Source organism: Palaemon carinicauda, chromosome 23 (assembly GCF_036898095.1).
Source record: "Palaemon carinicauda isolate YSFRI2023 chromosome 23, ASM3689809v2, whole genome shotgun sequence".
Taxonomy (NCBI): Eukaryota; Metazoa; Arthropoda; class Malacostraca; order Decapoda; family Palaemonidae; genus Palaemon; species Palaemon carinicauda.
Window position 1 is genome coordinate 112,586,119 of NC_090747.1, and position 20,000 is coordinate 112,606,118.

General features: G+C 36.0%; 1 pseudogene; it reads left to right on the forward strand.

The window, feature by feature from the left end:
• Positions 1-2,780: 2,780 nt before the first annotated feature.
• Positions 2,781-14,345, forward strand: LOC137617387 (vitellogenin-like; annotated as a pseudogene).
• The last annotated feature ends 5,655 nt before the right edge of the window (positions 14,346-20,000 follow it).

Below are 20,000 nucleotides of genomic sequence, written 5' to 3' on the forward strand. Positions count from 1 at the left end.
AAATAGGCTTATTGAGAAAGTTTTTCAAGATTTTCGGTGATCAATCTATTCTGAAGAAGTGTTTTAATTCTTTCATTCTACCTTGTTTTGAGTATTGTTCTCCTGTCTGGTCTTCAGCTGCTGATTCTCATCTTAATTTGTTGGACAGAAGCTTACGGTCTATTAAATTTCTTATTCCTGATCTAGATATTAATCTCTGGCACCGTCGTTCAATTAGTTCATTATGCATGTTGCATAAGATTTTTCATAGCTCTGACCATCCTTTACATTCAGATCTCCCTGGACAATTCTATCCTGTTCGTAATACTAGGCAGGCAGTTAATTCTAATAGCCAGGCCTTCTTCATCACGAGGCTCAATACTACGCAGTACTCTAGAAGTTTTATTCCAGCTGTTACCAAGTTGTGGAATGATCTTCCTAATCGGGTGGTTGAATCAGTAGAACTTCAAAAGTTCAAAGTTGGAGCAAATGCTTTTTTGTTGACCAGGCGGACATGAGTCTTTTTATAGTTTATTTATGACATATTTGTTTTTGATGTTGTTAATAGTTTATATATGACATGTTTGTTTTGCCGTTGTTACTTATTTTAGAATGATTTATTGTTAATTTGTTCTCTTCATTTATTTATTTCCTTATTTCCTTTCCTCACTGGGCTATTTTTCCCTGTTGGAGCCCCTGGGCTTATAGCATCTTGCTCTTCCAACTAGGGTTGTAGCTTGGATAGTAATAATAATGATAATATATATATATATATATATATATATATATATATATATATATATATATATATATATATATATAAAGCCTTTAATTCTCAAGAGAAAAAAGTAGCGATAGGCTTCTAAAAGTGTTAAGACACTGACTTTAATGCCTCTTTATTAACTTTAATTTATAACAAAAAAAATCATAAATTATATATTTCTCAGGAGTAAGAAATAAGTAAAAATAAAAATAGGCATAAAAATCAGTGTTTAAAAACTTCTAGAAGCCAAAAGTCACCCTTTTCTTGAGAATATTTCATATATCTTACTTTTCATTTTTTATGCTACTGATAAATATAATTTTATTAATTCTTTACTGCTGATTTCATATGTATATTGAAAATTTCTTTTGGACGATATATTAGTAATTTTGTCAATTGCGAAAGTCAAGTATCATCGTGTGATGATATTAAGTTTTTATCAATCACTGTTAAAAAAAAATTGCATTAAAAAAACCAGTAAATGCCTGGCAACTTTTATTCCAGGTTTTTTACCGTTTTAAAAAAGGATATACTTACGTAAAGGAGTGATATTACGGTTACCAACCCGTAAAAGATAATAACAAAGTAAGGCAAAATTACGGTCGCCTGTATGTTACTGAAATACGGCTGAGAACAGAATATTTTTACGAAGAATTTCCGGGTTTTATTTTAACAGTGATGTGTACATTATTTCTTGCATTTTGTTAAGCACTAACTTGCTTAAATAAGAAGTTAATCTTGTTTACTCTCGTCTTTCGGTAACAATTTTTGGCTTGTTATACGTTAACACTATCTTAATGTTTTTATGTTGACCAGGCTGACATGAGTCTTTTTATAGTTTATATATGACATATATGTTTTTGACCTTGTTGATAGTTTATATAGGACATATCTGTTTTGACGCTCGCTCTAACAGCTTTTAGAATGATATATTGTTAATTTATTCTCATCATTTATTTATTTCTTTATTTCCTTTCCTCACTGGGCTATTTTTCCCTGTTGGAGCCCTTGGGCTTATAGCATCTTGCTTTTCCAACTAGGGTTGTAGCTTGTCTAGTAATAATAAAAATAATAATAATAATAACAATAATAATAATAATAACAATAATAATAATAATAATAATAATTGAATAATATTTCAGAATAGTCTTATTATTCATATAAATGTAACAGTTCGATGAAATATGATTTGAGGTTTTAGTTGAGCATAATTAAGGACAGAGTACAGACCGAAAGCTGTAATGCATATACAAAAAAATAATAATTTCAAAATGGCTACCTCTTATCATCTTAAAAACTTTGATATACTTCATCCAAAATGTTACAAATTCATCCTTGGGTCATACTCAACATGAATACCAAGTTTGATCATAATCGGTACATCAGTTTGTGTGTGATGTTGCTCATAAACAAGCAAATCAATAGACAAATAAACTAACAAACAGACAGGGATGAACACATGCTTCGCAAAATTTTAGATTTTCGCGAAGATAATGAAACAGTTGACAGTAACATGCATTCGAGTAATTGCCGATTTTCTCAGGGAAATATCGAGAGTGGTGAAATCTCTATGACTTGGGGTTTAATGAGTTTGTACGTATGTGTGTGTTGATGTGTATGTATAATTGTTAACGAAAAGTTTTGCTAACTGAAAAGAAATAAACATTTAATGGCAATAGTCTCTATAAGCCCAGGAACAGAACGATGTGTGAAAACCAGACAGGGTCAGACGTCCACCCAATGATATTTGTATTTATCTCTTTTCCTTAGACAATGTAACGTTGTATTTAGACATAAATCAGCAAATAAATATCACATGTAAAGCCAGGTTACATGAACCACGAGCAATGACTGATAAAAAGTCTGGGCTCTTCCAGACAACACTCGATTCTCGCTGATCGGACGAGAAAACGATTATCGACTACATTGTTGCGTCATCAAAAAACCTGGGTGAAAATATGCGGGTCAGGAAATCAATATCTTTTACCTAATTATATAGATAAAAAGGCCACGTCTCTAGGGAATATTAAAGCCAGCTCGAAAACAGATCTAATCAGTGGTTATGGTGACACCAACCTGCCACCATGACCTCTTCAACTCTACTCGTTCTTGCCATCTTGGCGACAGCTTCAGCTGGTAAATATTATTAATTCACAAGTACTTAATAGTTGATTTATCAAATGTATTATATCTTCAAGATGTCAAGTATAGATAACGGTTCATATTAATGTATGCATAAAATGTATCAATATTTTTTCATTAAAGCAATATTTGTTAAGATTTGTTGCGAGAAACCCCTTTCTAGATAAAGAAAACGATTGGATGCTTGATTCTAACACGTCAGAGATGTCAATCGAGTTCAGAAAAAAAAAATGTATGGCTACTATGTACGATTATCATACTAATTTAATTACTTATATAACTTAATGAATCATTTAATGAACCTAAACTTCTGCCTCCTAAGTAATCTTTTTAATGACTTCCATTATCGAGTTTTCAACTTGAAGTCTTCTCCAGCTCCTTGGCTTATGTGTCAACTTGATATCTTTTCCAGCTCCTCCTTAGTTTATTGTCAACTTGATATCTTTTCCAGCTCCTTGGCTTATGTGTCAACTTGATATCTTTTCCAGCTCCTTGGCTTATGTGTCAACTTGATATCTTTTCCAGCTCCTTAGTTTATTGCCAACTTGATATCTTTTCCAGCTCCTTGGCTTATGTGTCAACTTGATATCTTTTCCAGCTCCTTGGCTTATGTGCCAACTTGATATCAATTCCAGCTCCTTGGCTTATGTGTCAACTTGATATCTCTTCCAGCTCCTAGTCTTATGTGTCAACTTGATATCTTTTCCAGCTCCTTGGCTTATGTGTCAACTTGATATCTTTTCCAGCTCCTTGACTTATGTGTCAACTTGATATCTTTTCCAGTTCCTTGCCTTATGTGTCAACTTGATATCTTTTCCAGTTCCTTGCCTTATGTGTCAACTTGATATCTTTTCCAGCTCCTTGGCTTATGTGTCAACTTGATATCTTTTCCAGTTCCTTGCCTTATGTGTCAACTTGTTATCTTTTCCAGCTCCTTGGCTTATGTGTCAACTTGATATCTTTTCCAGCTCCTTGGCTTAGGTGTCAACTTGATATCTTTTCCAGCTCCTTGACTTATGTGTCCACTTGATATCTTTTCCAGCTCCTTGGCTTATGTGTCAACTTGATATCTTTTCCAGCTCCTAGGCTTATGTGTCAACTTGATATCTTTTCCAGTTCCTTGCCTTATGTGTCAACTTGATATCTTTTCCAGCTCCTTGGCTTATGTGTCAACTTGATATCTTTTCCAGCTCCTTGGCTTATGTGTCAACTTGATATCTTTTCCAGCTCCTTGACTTATGTGTCCACTTGATATCTTTTCCAGCTCCTTGGCTTATGTGTCAACTTGATATCTTTTCCAGCTCCTAGGCTCATGTGTCAACTTGATATCTTTTCCAGTTCCTTGCCTTATGTGTCAACTTGATATCTTTTCCAGCTCCTTGGCCATCTGCAACTAAGCTATGCTCAAGAGAATGCCCAGTAGCTGGATCGCCCAAACTCTTCTATACCCCGGGGAAGACTTACGTGTATTCATACAAGGGGAAGTCCCAAATCAAATTGAACGACGTGGAAGGAGGGAATGTAGACTTGGAAGGGACATCTAAGGTTGAGCTTTCCTGGCTCTCTCCCTGTGACATGGCCATCACGATGAAGGAGCCCTCTCTCATAAGCCGTGCAGGTAGGTATTGTCATAAAGATGAACATTCATTTCGGATTCAAAATATCAGAAATTGGAAAAAAAAAAACAAATTGAATTTTGGGATCCGGTATCAGTGTAAGTTGCTTCCTTCTGTCAGGAAATAGTGCACCCGTATTCCTCGAGAGGTACCCCTTGGTCGTGTCTATCATCGACGGACGGGTGATGGAGTCCTGTGCCCATCCTGATGATGATGTTTGGTCTGTCAACATAAAAAAGGGAATTGCTTCTGTTTTCCAGAACACCCTGCCTTCCAACTCCTCTATCAACTCGGGTCTGAACTTTACAGAGGTAAATTGTCTGACAGATATTCGTAGGGATAATAACAGTAAAAAAAAAATAATAAATTAATCAGAGATAAGGATTTTCTGGACATGACAGTATCAATAGTATAAATCTAATTTTATCAATCATATACTTTTTTCTATTTTATACAGACTGATATAATCGGTAACTGTTCAACTATGTATGAAGTGAAAAATGAAGGAGAGAAGGTTGTTGTGATGAAAATGAAAAACCATCGGTTCTGCCAAGATCATTTTATCAACCGAGCTGAGTCAACGAAAGCTTGGTTAAAAGCTCCTTTGCCTATGGAAGAATCCTTTTCAGAATGCAAACAAGAAATTACAAAAGGTGTTTACACCAGCATCACTTGTAAAGACAAGAACATCATCCGACCAGCCTATGGTTCTTATAAGTACATAGAAGCTGTCCAAGAATCAACTTTACGATTTGAGTCAGAAACCGATAACGTTCCACCAGCAGTTTCTCACCTCCCTAGTCGCTTTATCAGAAAGACTCTTCGTTATGACCAGCAAACACTAAAGAAAAATCCATCAATGGTAGCCAAGGTAGACGAACTGCTAAAAGAAGTATGTGAAAAGGTAAAGCATGGAGTCCAAGAAGATGCTGCTTCTTATTTTGCCAAAGCCTTACAATATATGCGCCGAGTACCTGAAGAAGCAATACCACAAACTCTGGAGAAGATCCGTGGTGGACAGATCTGTGAACAACGTCAAAAGCTTGAAAGTATGTTCTTAGATGGATTAGCTTTTGTTTACGAATCTGGAGCAGTTAAGGTTATGATTCAAGAGTTGGTTTCTGGAAAGGCTACTGGAGGACGAGCTGCTCTTTATGCTGCTTCAATGTACTTCATGCCCCGACCATGTATTCACTCTATTGAAGCTTTGAAACCTCTATTTGAACAGTACCAACGTTTCCCAAGGACCACTTTAGCTGGTGCATCCATGGTGCATACTTATTGCAGGCAAAATCCCAAATGCCAAGAAAAAGCACCTGTTCGTCAGTTGGCCGAGACTCTAAGCACCAAGGTAGGACAAGTTTGCACTCCTTCACCAAATGAACAAACTAGAAACCAGGCTCTCGTGTTACTCAAATCTCTCGGAAATATGGGTGTGATGAATTCAGAAATGGCTCGACCAATCATGCAGTGCATAGAAAATTCAGAGGCTGACCAAGGTATTCGCATCGCTGCCACACAAGCCTTCAGAAACGTTCGCTGTACCCCAGAAGTAAGTCCAATCTGAATTTAACATCAAAGAGGAAACTATGATACATTTAATTTCTAAATCAAATTAGCCACAATTTAGTATTGGTTTTAGAGTACCCTATAATTATTTCAAAGTAATGTAGCTTTTCTTTCTTTGGTGTACAAAATAGTTTTCACCAATGTTGACTAACCTGCCTTATTATATCAGAGTACTGTAAAAAAAACAAACAAACAAATTCTCATGATGTTGCTAAGTTTTAACATTCATAGGTAAAGCGCATAATTTTTATTTAATCCTCTCTCTCATAATGGTTTTTTACAGATACATCCGGCAATCAAACAGCTGATTAATGTTGTACTTGATCCAAGAAAGAAAACTGAAGTTCGTATTGGATCATATCTAGCAGCAGTCAAATGTGCCAAATATGAAGATCTAAAGATGATTACAGATAAAATTGCTATTGCAGAAAATACTCAGGGTAAGTTTATGTTTGTCAATTCTGAACCAAAAATTAACCTGTTGATAAAATTTCTTGCGCACTTCTTATTGACTTTCCTTGAAATATAGAACTGGTAATGAATGTTAATTTAACGTTCATCTTTGCAGTGAGGAGTTTCATCTTAAGTCATCTGCAGAATGTCCGTGAATCAACTGCTTCTTTTAAGGGAAATCTCAAAAATATGCTTGAAACCATAGTCCTGCCATCTAACTTCACCAAGGACTGGCGAAAGATCTCTCGCAATGTTGACCTATCATACTATGCCCCAACCTTTGGTGTAGGTGCTGGTATGGAGTCTAATCTCATCTATGCTCCAGGATCCTTCATTCCCCGCTCAGTTAACCTTAATCTTACTGGAGCCCTTGGAGCAACACCTTTCAATATTGGAGAGATTGGAGCACGATTTGAAGGAATTGAATCAATCATAGAAGAAATGTTTGGCCCAGAAAGTTACCTCAGGAAAACCTCATCAAGACAGATTCTCCGTGATCTCTCATCAAATATTGAAGAAACATTCAACAAGATAAACGAATGGTTACAAGGCTCTTTCAGGCAAAGGAGGTCTATTGATTTGTCACAGATCTCTCATCTCTTTGATAAATTATATGGAAAGACATATGCAGAAAGCAGACTTCTATGCTCGCATTAATAATCAGGAAATGGCCTTTGGATCTTTAATGGGAAATATGAAAAATATCAAAATGGAAGAACTTATCAATAACATGTTTGATAGTTTTGACAACATGATTAATAGAGCTGCAGAAAACAACCTGGATACAGTACGGGCAGCTCAGCTTTACCTTGATTATCATTTGCCTACAATGCAAGGATTACCTCTCAAAATGAAACTAGAGGGAACTGCTATGGTTGGTCTTAAGATGGAATCTCGCGTCAGGGGACTAATGTCCGGCACTCCTGGTGTCATGAAATTCTACCCAAGTCTATCAACTCAAATTGATGCCTTTATTGGCTATGACTGCCATATTGTTCGAACTGGAATCAAAATGAGGAATCGTATTTCAACAAATGTTGGAACTAGCATTAATGCCAAATACACATCTGGTCAAGGCTTTGAGGTAACATTAGAGATACCAGAGAAAATGGAATTATTGAATATGAGGAGTGAAATCTACCTCATGAAGAGAGTAATGGGTCAAGAAGAGACGAAAATCAATCCTTCATCTGTACGAAGCACACGATTCCAATCTCGGTCTTGTGTAATGAAACTGGAACCAATGCTAGGACTTAAACTTTGTTACGATGTCAACATGCCAAATATTTTCCGCAGTGAAGGTCTTCCTCTTGGTCCACCTGCTAACATCCAAGTGTTCTTAGAAAAGGCCGACTCGGGTATGAGAGGAATCCGTGTAATGGGTAGAGAAGAAAACACTGGAGGAAAGAGAGTAATAAAGATTGAGCTCGAAACTCCAGGATCTTCCTCCCCAAGGAAATGCAATGCTCTTATTTCCTCTACTAATGAAGGAGAGGCAAAGAAAATCTCTGCAACGTTTGAATCAGAGCGTTTAGGAGGTATCAAGATCCAGATGACCAGAAAGTGGACTCAATCAGAAAAACAACTAGAGATGATTGCTTATTTCAGTGAAAGCAGACAGTACAATCCTAGTACAAAGGGTATTGAAGCTAAGTTCTTGATGATTGGAGAAGGAGAAGAAGTTAAATTGGATATGGCATTGCAGACATTAGCTGCAGTTAGGGAACGTGTCCAACTCAACTTTGAAGGTATTCATTACATATGATAATCATTGCTACTGACATAACATATAAAAAATTACATATAATTTGTATATATATGTGATAAGTTTGGTTAATTGTTGAAATATTTCAGAAAGCTATATATGTATATCTATCTTTGTAACTCTTTCAACAGCTAGCGCAGATATGTGTTTCATTGAGGGATCCATGATTCCTTATCCAAGAAGGCTGCGCAAGTTTGAAACAAACCTTGCATTCCGACAATGGCACTTGGTCTCTTTTGTAAGGAAGGAAAGTGAATCACAGTACAAGTCAGAACTCAAGTTTGGTCAGAAAGGAAATGAGAAGGTTGAAATGACTGCCACCCATGTCATGGAAGGAAGCTCATTCATGGATATGGCACTGAAAACTAATCTTGAAGGTTTGTACAATATCAAGGTTGTTGATTTTGCTTTTGAGATGGTCCATCAAGCATTAACTTATTTTCTTTCTGCTAAGTATTGGAACAAATTTTCTTTAACGAAGATTTTAAATGAATACCTAGAATAAGAGCTATAAATATGTTCTATTATTTGTAGTTTTCTAAATATTTCTTTATCATAGGAAAGGTGTTCTTGCCTGTTTATTTTCCTCAAACTGGTAAAAGAACTTAATTTCCATATCTTTTTCTTTTTTAGCTAAAATTGGAAGCGCCAGATATAAGAAAAACCTTGTTTTATACAATCAAGAAAGTAAAAAGGGAGTTGTATTACAAGTGGTCTCCCAAGGAGAAAGTGCAAAGGTTATTGAAGTCGAGATGATGTTGATGCGGTCTGGAGAAACACATCATTTGAAGTTATTAGTGAGTATTTTTTTTTCTTTTTCTTTTGGGTGATCATAATAAAATTCACTTTTATAAGAGAACAATAAGTTGAACGCTTGTCTATGAAACTAATTGACTAATCTTCTTCTAGCTTGATATCCCAGCACGCATGAAGAAAATGATGCTTCAAGCTTCTGCAGCAGGTCAAGGAAGTTCTCAGTATCAAGTTAAAGCAGTTGCTAAACATGGAGAAAGTCCTATTCTCCAAGTAGAAGGACCACTCACAGCTATGATCTCTTCTAGAAACACTCAGTTTAAGACCGAGATGAGGGTTGTTTTACTTCGTTTCCAACCCTACACAGTCTCGACTTCCGTTGTATTAATGCATGGAAAGCAGGCCTTCACATTTGAGCTAAAGAACAGAGAAGAACGTCTTATTGCTACAGAATGGAACATGGCAACTCAAGATGGAAAAGAAACAAATGTGCAGTTTAAAATGATTGTCCCATCAATGGTAGAAAAGACCATGAATGTTATAGTTAGCGAGAAAGTTCTTCACCTCAGTTTTAATCAACTCATTATGCCAAAGAGCTCTTCTCCATTGAGGAGGAAAGGATTCTTTGATATTGATTTCGAAAGCAAGAGAGCAAATGCAGAATTAGCCTGGGATGCTGATCGTAACCCAAATAAGAAAATCAAGGCTGAAGTCAGACTGGTTAATCCATTAGCAACTCTACGAGACTGTGTTATCCAGTAAGTTCTTAATGTTACACTTTTACAGTGAAGTTTTTAGTATCAATAACTATCATGCATAATCCTATATTAATGTCCTGTTTATATTAGGTAATATATTCTTGATATTTTTACTTTTATAGGGGTAACTGGATTTACTTAGAGAAACAGCATCAGTTCAAAGCTGAACTAAAGCTCAGCGATCCTCGCACTTGGTTTATTGGAAGGAACAACTTGATGCTAGAAGTTACTACTCCCAGCCAACAAATGTACAAAATGAATGCTATGGTAATGGTAGAGAAAGAGTCCTCAGGACCAAAAGTAGAGATAGAAGGAACTCTCAGGACACCCGAAAACAAAGAGTATAAGTGGAATTCCCAAACTTCTCTTGAATGGCGTGAAGGACTTCGCAACTGCAAGATGATGACCAAAGTAGATCTTAATGCTCCTGAAGGTCGACAGTCAACAATGAACTTGGAAGCAATGCATCATTGGACTCCAACCCAAAGGGAAGCTGATCTAAAGGTAAACTATTACTTATATTTAAGATAGATTTGACACTTTTTATTGGTACTCTTCATAACTGAACAATACAGGAAAAAGCTTAATTTTCAATTCTTTTTTTATACTGTGTCGTATAATGAACAATTTACGTCCTGATATTACATGACTTTTTTATATAAATTTTTTTTATTGTCTAATGAAAAATTCAATATAGTCCTTTTTTTAATTCATTGATAGACTCAATAAATAAAGTAAGTCCATAGCAATGTGAAGAAGTCATTTAAACTATTTTTTCTTGATAACCATATATTCACAGCTAAATAATTATCAAGAAGTTTAAAAAAAGATTTCTGTAAGCAATTCAGTGATAACAAGAATATTAATAATTTGCAGATTGACATTTCCTGCCCATCACTCCAACAACCAATAAGGACCCAACTTCAGATGAATAATCAACAAGGTGAATACAGTACTAAGTGGGTCATTGAAATGGGCTCTCCTGTAAATGGTGCAATGTATAAGCTAAAACTTTCTCCTGAGGGTGGAGTTCAAGGATTTGAAGTAGAACTCAACCTCAAACAAGTATCTGAACTTATGAAGGCATTGGAACATCTCCTATCCTCTACCTCATCATCCATGACATCTATGGCAACACATTCTTCTGCCCTTTATCGTGCTCACTTCAAGAACCATGAACGTCATTCTCTTTCATTGTTACTCATGACACCTTCTCGCACAATGGAGGGAGAATGCAAGTGTAATGACTGTACTGGCACACCCTGTTCTGACTGCCACTGTGGGTTCATTCCTCACAAGGGTATGAGTAGTGCAAAGTATGAAATTGCATTACGCCAATCTCACTCCGACTGGAATAGAGAGTCTAGATTTGAAGGACGTATCAGTCATCCTAGTCTAGAGAGGGACCGTCGAATGGATATTCAACTTCGAAGAGGTGAAGAGAAGATCACAGGAACTGTAGAATTAGATATTTTCCAGAAACCAGAAGATAAGATTATTGGAAAATTGGAATCCAGCATCTTTGCTAAAAACACTGTCGTCGTTGAAGCACAACTTTCAGGAAAGGTGTGTTATACAAACTATATTATTTCTTAAGTCTCATAAATAAATAAAGAAATAATCTTCTACTAAAACTATATTCTTATTTTAATTCATAAAACTTATATTTCAGGTACTCAAAGTTCAGCCCAAAGTAATTGTACGTGCTGCCCATGGTCCTGGTAATTATGGATTTGACATTAAATTCCACAAGACTCACTCTTCTCCTACTTCTTTCTTGATGTCAGGAAGAATAGATATGAGGTCTGGCAGAAATGCTGCTATTTCTTTCATGGTGAAGAATGAAAATCAAAAGGCTGTAGACATTGCTCTAGCACTGCATCCTCATCAGAGTTCTTCTTGCTATGGAATCCGAGCTGAAGGCAAGGCTATGACCTCTCTTATTGGAACTTATGATATTTATTCTGAACTTTGCAAGCCAGCATTTATAGAAATGACCACAAGGAAGCATGGAAGTGACAAAATGCATGTAACCAAGATTGGTATGAAAGGATTGAAGGATGTCGAGGTCTGCATCTCAGAAGCCAACCCAGAAACCATGGAGAAAAGGCCAATCGGCATGGCTCGTTTGATGCTTACTTCTCCCTCAATGATGAAGCTGGAAACTAAGTATGAAGGTGAAAAGCTGCATCAAATCAAGGTATGATCAAATATATTTTCCTAATATAATCAATAATTTTAAGCTTCCAATTTCTTAGTTAAATATGAAAAAAAGCATCAAATGCACCTTGAGGTGACATTCTATATTTTTCAGAGTGAACTTCAAGATATCTGGAGGAACCACATTTCATCTGCAGGCAACTGGATGGATTCTATGAGCACGGAAGTTTTAAAAGAGGGTTCCGGATCACCCTCTGCCCAAATGTCAGTATTATGGCAGGAAATGAAGAATGAAGCCTCAAGGATCTATTCTGACTTAGAAAACGATTTAGTCATTCCTAGATTAGATAATATCAGAAAATGGACTCACAGTGACCTTGTCACTAACATTGCTGAAGGATGCTCAAAACTTTGGTCTCAGTATGCTCACTTCCAACAAACTTTATCCTCATCTGTATCCGACATGATGAGGACTCTTAAAGAACAATTTTCTGGATTAACTAGTGTCGTCAAGGAAGGTAATATAATTCTTATGAGATAAACTTATCAGTTTTTCATATAATTGAAGTATTATTGTAAATTTGTTCTAACAGATTTAAAAGGCATTAACTTGCATATATCAGTATATTTTGTGGTAAAAGTATGAAGAAACTTACATTTCTTCATTTGCCTCATATAAGGTATTTTGAATTAGGGTGGTGGGTTAGTACTGAAATTTATACTGTTTAAGATTTAAATGGAAGATTACACGGTAAAATTAGGAATAAAAAGATATAGAAAATTAAACTGCTTCATTGTGGAAACTTGTAGATACGCTGGGAATAAAACCTGTGAAAACATATATATTTTTTCACAGTTGTGGTGGGAACTGCTCGCGGTATGAAGACTGGTGAAATGCCTCAGGAAATTCAACGCTGGTGGTCAGAGTTCCAGGAGAGTTCTGTCTATAGGAATGTAGAATCCGAATTTGAATCCCTTTGGAGGAACCATCAAGAGGAATACCAGGGATTGAAGCAGATTCTGAGCAAAATCAAGTCTACTCTCAGAAGGAATGTTGACATGCAGCGACGTAACATCATGCTTTATAAGAAATCCACACATATCGTTAACTGGATTGTCAACCATATGAATTTTGTAAGACCACTTGAATAATTGAAAAAAGACATTTTGTTATACTTCAATATATACACCAGCATCCTATTTATTAAGGGGAAAATTCTTTAATTATATCTTTTCCTTTTTTATTCTAGGATCACATGATGTTCAAGAGCATAGATATGTGGGTTAAGAATGTTGTACAACAAGCACTCTACCTACCTGTTCAGATGGAAGGTCGTCACTTCCAGTTACAGCTACCTATTCGCCGACCAGTGCACTCACTTCCTCAAGCTTTGTCTTATGTATCACTGAATCCAGTTCCAGTCGTTGACCGTGCATTGTGGTGGTTTGAAGCCCTTATGCCAACTTCAGTTGATAACATTGTGTGGACTTACTACAAATTCCTCCCACGTCATGCTCGTTATCTTTTACCACCTTTCAATCGTACAGCCATGGTTGTTGATGGAACCGAGATCCTTACATTTGATGGAGCAGTTCTACGAGTACCTCATTCTCCATGCAAAGTTTTGCTTGCACAGTACAAGACTCACTCCTTGATGATGGAAAATCAGAAGTCTGCTCCTTCCCCACACTTCATTATGAAGGCAGCTGGAGCTACAATAGAGGTCAAACCTGACTTTACCGTTACTGTAAATGGAAGTCCTGTCAGGGGCCCTAGAGAGGTTCAAAGTGAAGTCGAAATAGTCAAAGATCAGGAAAAGATCAAAGTGAAGACACCATTCATAACACTCCGTGTTTACAGAATGAGCCACGCAGCATCAGTTGAAGTGTCTGGCTGGACATTTGGCAAAGTGGCTGGTCTTTTAGGCACCTATGACGGGGAGATGGGAAATGACTGGATGACTCCTCAAGGTACAAGGGCACCTAATATGCAAGAACTTGTCAAGTCCTGGCAGGAAAATCAGCAGTGCCAGACCCCTCAAGTTGCTCCTGTAAGTCCCATGCAGGTTCCAGTGGTACATGCGCTTCACTGCCAAGCCCTCTTCGGAGTTCGATCACGATGCAATCCAATCGTGCGCCCAGAGCCTTTCAGGAAGATGTGCTTTGCAAGCAGAAATGCCTGTCATGTTGCAAAGGCTTACCGTGCCATCTGTGAGACTAAAGGAATTAGAGAGGTCTTCCCTCTAGGATGCTAATCATCATGCTTTTCCTTTCTGCATCTCAAAAATAACTTATCCTAAATGACCTCATTATATACTTTTAAGGAATGCATGGAAAAGACGAAAAAAAAAAATCATATGTAAAAGGTTAATAAATATCAGCATTCAAACAAAACTATTCGTTTTTTCTATCCTAATTCTAGAATTAATCTTGAATACATTTGTTCATACAGCTCGAGTGGTAATTATTATAGTCTTTTTGAATAAATATAGAGTTATCATATGGAAAAATCTACTGGCAAGTGCTGCTTATCTTTCCCTCCGATTCTTAATAAGGAATTTCCTACCAACATCTGAGGTTGTGTGTGTTATTACTTATATTTATCTTTAGTGTCACTTTACCTATATCGTATGTATAGATTTATATGCCATTCAAGTTTTATCCATGTCGCCCTCATATACCTATCAAGACCTATCCTGTACTTGTCATTTTCTTTTCACCTGAATACAAGGTTCGTGTCTTTGACTGAATATGGAATTAGAAAAACTGGAATTGTTTCCCTATACCATGCCAAATAATGCTTAATCATTCAAGCTAAAAATGAATAAAAATTTATCCTAAATAATGAATCAATTATGTTATATTATTCTTGATTACAAACCAAAAGCAATTTAAGACTCTCTGAATAAACAAAGAAACACTAAAAAAAAAAAAACTTCAGTGGAGATATGAATGCTTCCAAACATATAAAATCAACAGTAACATATGAGTATATACTTGCAACAAAGTACGACCCTCTACTTATGAGATCGGAGGAAGAAAAATTACCCTAAAATGTTCCTCGTTATGCAAGGACTGAAATACAGACTCAATAATTAGGACTTGAAGCTCTTTTACTTAAAAACAATCGGCATTGTGTAATTATTCCTCACATAAGAAAAATTAACTGCAACTCGTCACCAACAATACAAAGCTCTGATTAATACCAATGTTATTATTGTGCTATTGACTTACCCAGAGCCTAAACATACTCTGAACAAGCGGTGGATACCTCAATAGACCACCTATAGCTGCAATCTTACAAAAAACCTCAAGTAGGATCGCTAAAACCACACATACATCAATTGTGACTTTACTGTTGCTGACCTTTCCCCTTAATTAAAAACCCAGATAAGGAACAAAACCTTATTTAAGACTTACAGCTGTGTTGCCTATTGCTTAATGAAATTGTTTCTAGTTTACTTATTGGTTTAGCACCTTGACTATTAATTTGTAAGACCAGCTTCAGCTTTTTTTCATATTTCTACAGCAGTTAGAACCAAAAACTATAATTTTCCTGGCACGTCTTCAGCTTCACCGAGACTAACTGCCACTACAATTTCAGGAGGTACAAAAGGGTTTCTAACAGTACTTGTCTTGTTTTCAATTTCTTAAATGACACTGTCAATGTACTTCAATGAACCGCTCATTTTAGGAAGAGCTCATGCTGGCACTGACTGATAAATCTAAAATATGAAATTACCAACATTACCAATAGGATAAAGTTCAATATTTTATCTGCGGCATATAACCCAGCTATATACATGGACATGTAGGTAATGGAGCTTGGAGTGATGAAAGTAAGCTCCTCTTGTCTACCTCGATATCACTCTTACAAGGTAGAGATCTAAAGGTGGGTTTACATGCTCGAACGGTTCGTCGAACACATTTCTACTTGACAGACAAGTGTTTGAAGTGATGTTCGAACGTGTGAACGGGGTATTTGGTTGTCAAATAATTTTATCGAACGCTTCAAAGAAATTCTGTTCTTGCCTGACTTTTGTGGGCGGGGCTTCATTGTCCATAAACCTTAATCCACCTCTTCGAACCGTTTGACAAGTAGGTTCGACAACCAAGTTTGACGAACCATTCGACCATGTAAACCCCACTTAAAGAAAATGTATCAGATGCAGTATATCATCACTGTGGTCTTTTGGGCTACTGGGAGTCATGCATTGACTCTGTCTCCTCTGCCTGATCTCTCTGGTCTACCAAATCATTTAGCTCATCCTCTTGTTGTGCAATCTTTAGTTGGATATCATAAGGATCTTGGAATCTGTAGTCCTACGGAAATGTCCAATTTGGTTATGTAAAGGAAGGATTGTACTACGAGTACTTGGTAATAAAAATCTTGGTTACAGTGAGCTTGTGAAAAATATATCAATGTTGTGTAAACAGAATCTGATGCATTCAGACAAATCGAGGTCAACCAATCAGAAGCAAGCAAGTGACTCGGAGCTTGCTTCTGATTGGCTGGACCTCAGCCTGGTGAGATGAGCAAGTTTAGGTGGCTGACTGTGTAAGAGATGAGTGGAGAGCTTTGAGACCGTCAATCACCATCGCTGCAAGAGGAGAATAGGTTGTCGAGATGGGATCTCATAATACCACACTGTATCAAAATACACTGACACAGTAACCAAGCAGTGCACAAACATTTCACACTACTGGATACACTGTAAGAGATCCGTCGTGCGAGATAATTAATTTAGCTGCTTAATGGCAGACGTCTTCTTGGATTTCAGAATGTCTGTCTAGGATGAAGTCCCTCTCAAGAGGGACCTTACTCACTACACCATGTATCTGCGGCATGTAAATCTACAACGACGTCCACGTAGGTTATGGAACTAAGGGTGATGAATTAAAGTCGTAGGTTCTTTAGACAAGCACTAATGTGAAGCAGGAGGAGGTCCCATGCTTGTCACCTATCAGGGGCTACATAATGTACATGGAGGAAAATAATAGCGGTGTTGTCACATATAATTACAATGTTGCCACGATGAATAATCAAGCTAGTGATCTTACAAAATGTGTAATGGCTCATGTATCGAAGATGTATAGATGATAATATAAACATGATTCATCTAAGGCTTTCAAGAGAAAACTGAAGACTTTCTTATCTTATTCTGTGAGTGCTTCGATAGTGACTTAACGGTAAGCGAGCTATACGCGATGTAAAATGTTGAATACTTTCGAACAAACCTGATAAAATGACTTTGGAGGTCCTGTAGAGAGTAAATGTTCATAGATCCAACGGCATGTAAGGTGTACGTAATGTATGTACTACACAATACTGATATTTAATATCTATACAATTAGTATTCAAGAATCATCACTGAATTGCAATCAGTGGACTCTGAGTTTACGCTTCGCTCATGGGTTGATAAATTTGAGGTGAAACCGCAAATTTACTCTCTCTGTGAACTAGCGATAACAGGCTCGGCGGACCCAAGAGGTCTGCTTACAGAGTAATGCGCAGGCAGTGCCTGGACCATCCTGGTCTTGTAGTAGGATGGAGACAAGGTCTGAGCTCTTATCATGTCATGTTCGGTCTCTTAAGACATTGTGTGACAGTGCACGGACCTATTCCTTGTTTCTGCAGTTCATGGAATATATCAAAAGGATTTATTTTAAAGTCGAGATTATTATTATTATTTTCATTACTATTATCACTTGCTAAACTTAAACCCTAGTTGGAAAAGCAGGATGCTATAATCCCAAGGACTCTAACAGGGAAAAATAGCACAGTGAGGAAAGGAAATAAGGAAATAAATAAGCTACAAGAGAAGTCATGAACAATATAAAACATTTTAAGAACAGTTACTATATAAAATCAGATCTTTCATATATAAACTATGAAAACTTCAAAAACATAAGAGGAAGAGAATTAAGATAGAAAAGTGTGCCCGAGTATTCCCTCAAGCAAGGGAACTCTACCCCAAGACGTTGGAAGACCAGAGGTTACGTCACTACCCAAGACTTGAGAACAATGGTTTGATTTTGGAATGTCCTCCTAGAAGAGGTTTTTTTGGATATTTACTTTATTCCCGAAATCAGGATGTCACCTTCCGACATGTTACAGAATCAGATAGATAAATTTGTATTATTATTATTATTATCATTATTATTATTATCATTACAGGCCAAGCTTCAGCCCTAGTTAAAAAAGCAAGATGCTATAAGCTAAAGGGCTCCAACAGAGAAAAATAGCCCAGTGAGGAAAGGAAACAAGGAAATAAATAAACGATATAAGAAGTAATGAAAAATTAGAATAAAATATTAAAAGAAAAACATTAACAACATTAAAACAGATAATTCATATATAACTATAAAAAGACTTATGTCAACCTGTTCAACATAAAAACATTTTTGCAACTTTGAACTTTTGAAGTTCTACTGATTCAACCACCTGATTAGGAAGATCATTCCACCACTTGGTCACAGCTGGAATAAAACTTCTGGAGTACTGTGTAGTATTGAGCTTCATGATGGAGAAGGCCTGGCTATTAGAATCAACTGGAATACTGTGTAGTATTGAGCCTCATGATGGAGAAGGCCTGGCTATTAGAATCAACTGGAATACTGTGTAGTATTGAGCCTCATGATGGAGAAGGCCTGGCTATTAGAATCAACTGGAATACTGTGTAGTATTGAGCCTCTTGATGGAGAAGGCCTGGCTATTAGAATTAACAGGAATACTGTGTAGTATTGAGCCTCATGATGGAGAAGTCCTGAGTATCAGAATTAACTGCCTGCCTAGTATTACGAAAACAAAACCTGCACTGAGGTCCATTGCTATGAAAATGCAGCAAAATGTCATAAGCTTAAGATTTTGAATGTTTCCTTGGTTTATCTAAAAAGGCCAAAATTTAACAAAGTAATAGCCACTGATTCTACAGTAGATTACTTCTGGAGCATTTTGTACCAACGTAAAAAATAGCAAAATACAGAGAAGGATACAACTGAAATTGAGAGAGAGAGAGAGAGAGAGAGAGAGAGAGAGAGAGAGAGAGAGAGAGAGAGAGAGAGAGAGAGAGAGAGAGAGAGAGAGAGCGCTTGAGTTTAGCCTAAGCCTGACCTCTTAGATATGGCATATTCCTCTTACTGCTAAAAAAAAAAATAGCGCTTGGCGCACATACATTTTATATATATATATATATATATATATATATATATATATATATATATATATATAGTATGTATATATATATATATATACATACTATATATATATATATATATATATATATATATATATATATATATATATATATATATACATATATCTATGTATATATACATATATATATATGTATATAAATATATATATATATATATATATATATATATATATATATATATATATATGTATATATATATACATATATATATATATATATATACATTTAGTGTTCTCAAATGCAAAGGGGCAAATCGAGATAACTATATTCAGAATGATATGATTAGAAATGTATATTTGATAAGTTCTACGTGAAAAAAGCTTTTGAATATATAATTTTTCCGTGAATAACAAACTTTAATGTAACTTGAAACAAAAACAATCCAGAAAGTAACATTGAGACTACAAAAAAAAGAAAGAAAAAAAAGTTAATTCTATTTTAAGGCCAGGGGACAGATATAATTTCCCAAAACATTTTAACAGGCCAAAAATCTTGAAGAAAAAAAAAGGTCAGAGACCGGCATATCACAAAAGTTGATAAGGCAAATGTGATAGCTATTATGGAAAAAACTATATACTTAGCAAAAATATACTTACTCTTATCTCATGCTTCTTATCCAAGATTATAGAAGTAACCCCTGGATGAATTTATCAAGGCTATCAATAAAAAAACTTAAAATCAATTCTTAAGTAGAAGAAATCCTTAATAGATTCTTTAGTTCCTATCTGACAATTATTATCTTATAAATATGTTATAAATTGTTAAAAATTTGCCGTAAAAAACGGTAAAAATCCTGGAATAAATGTTGCCAGGCATCTACCGTTT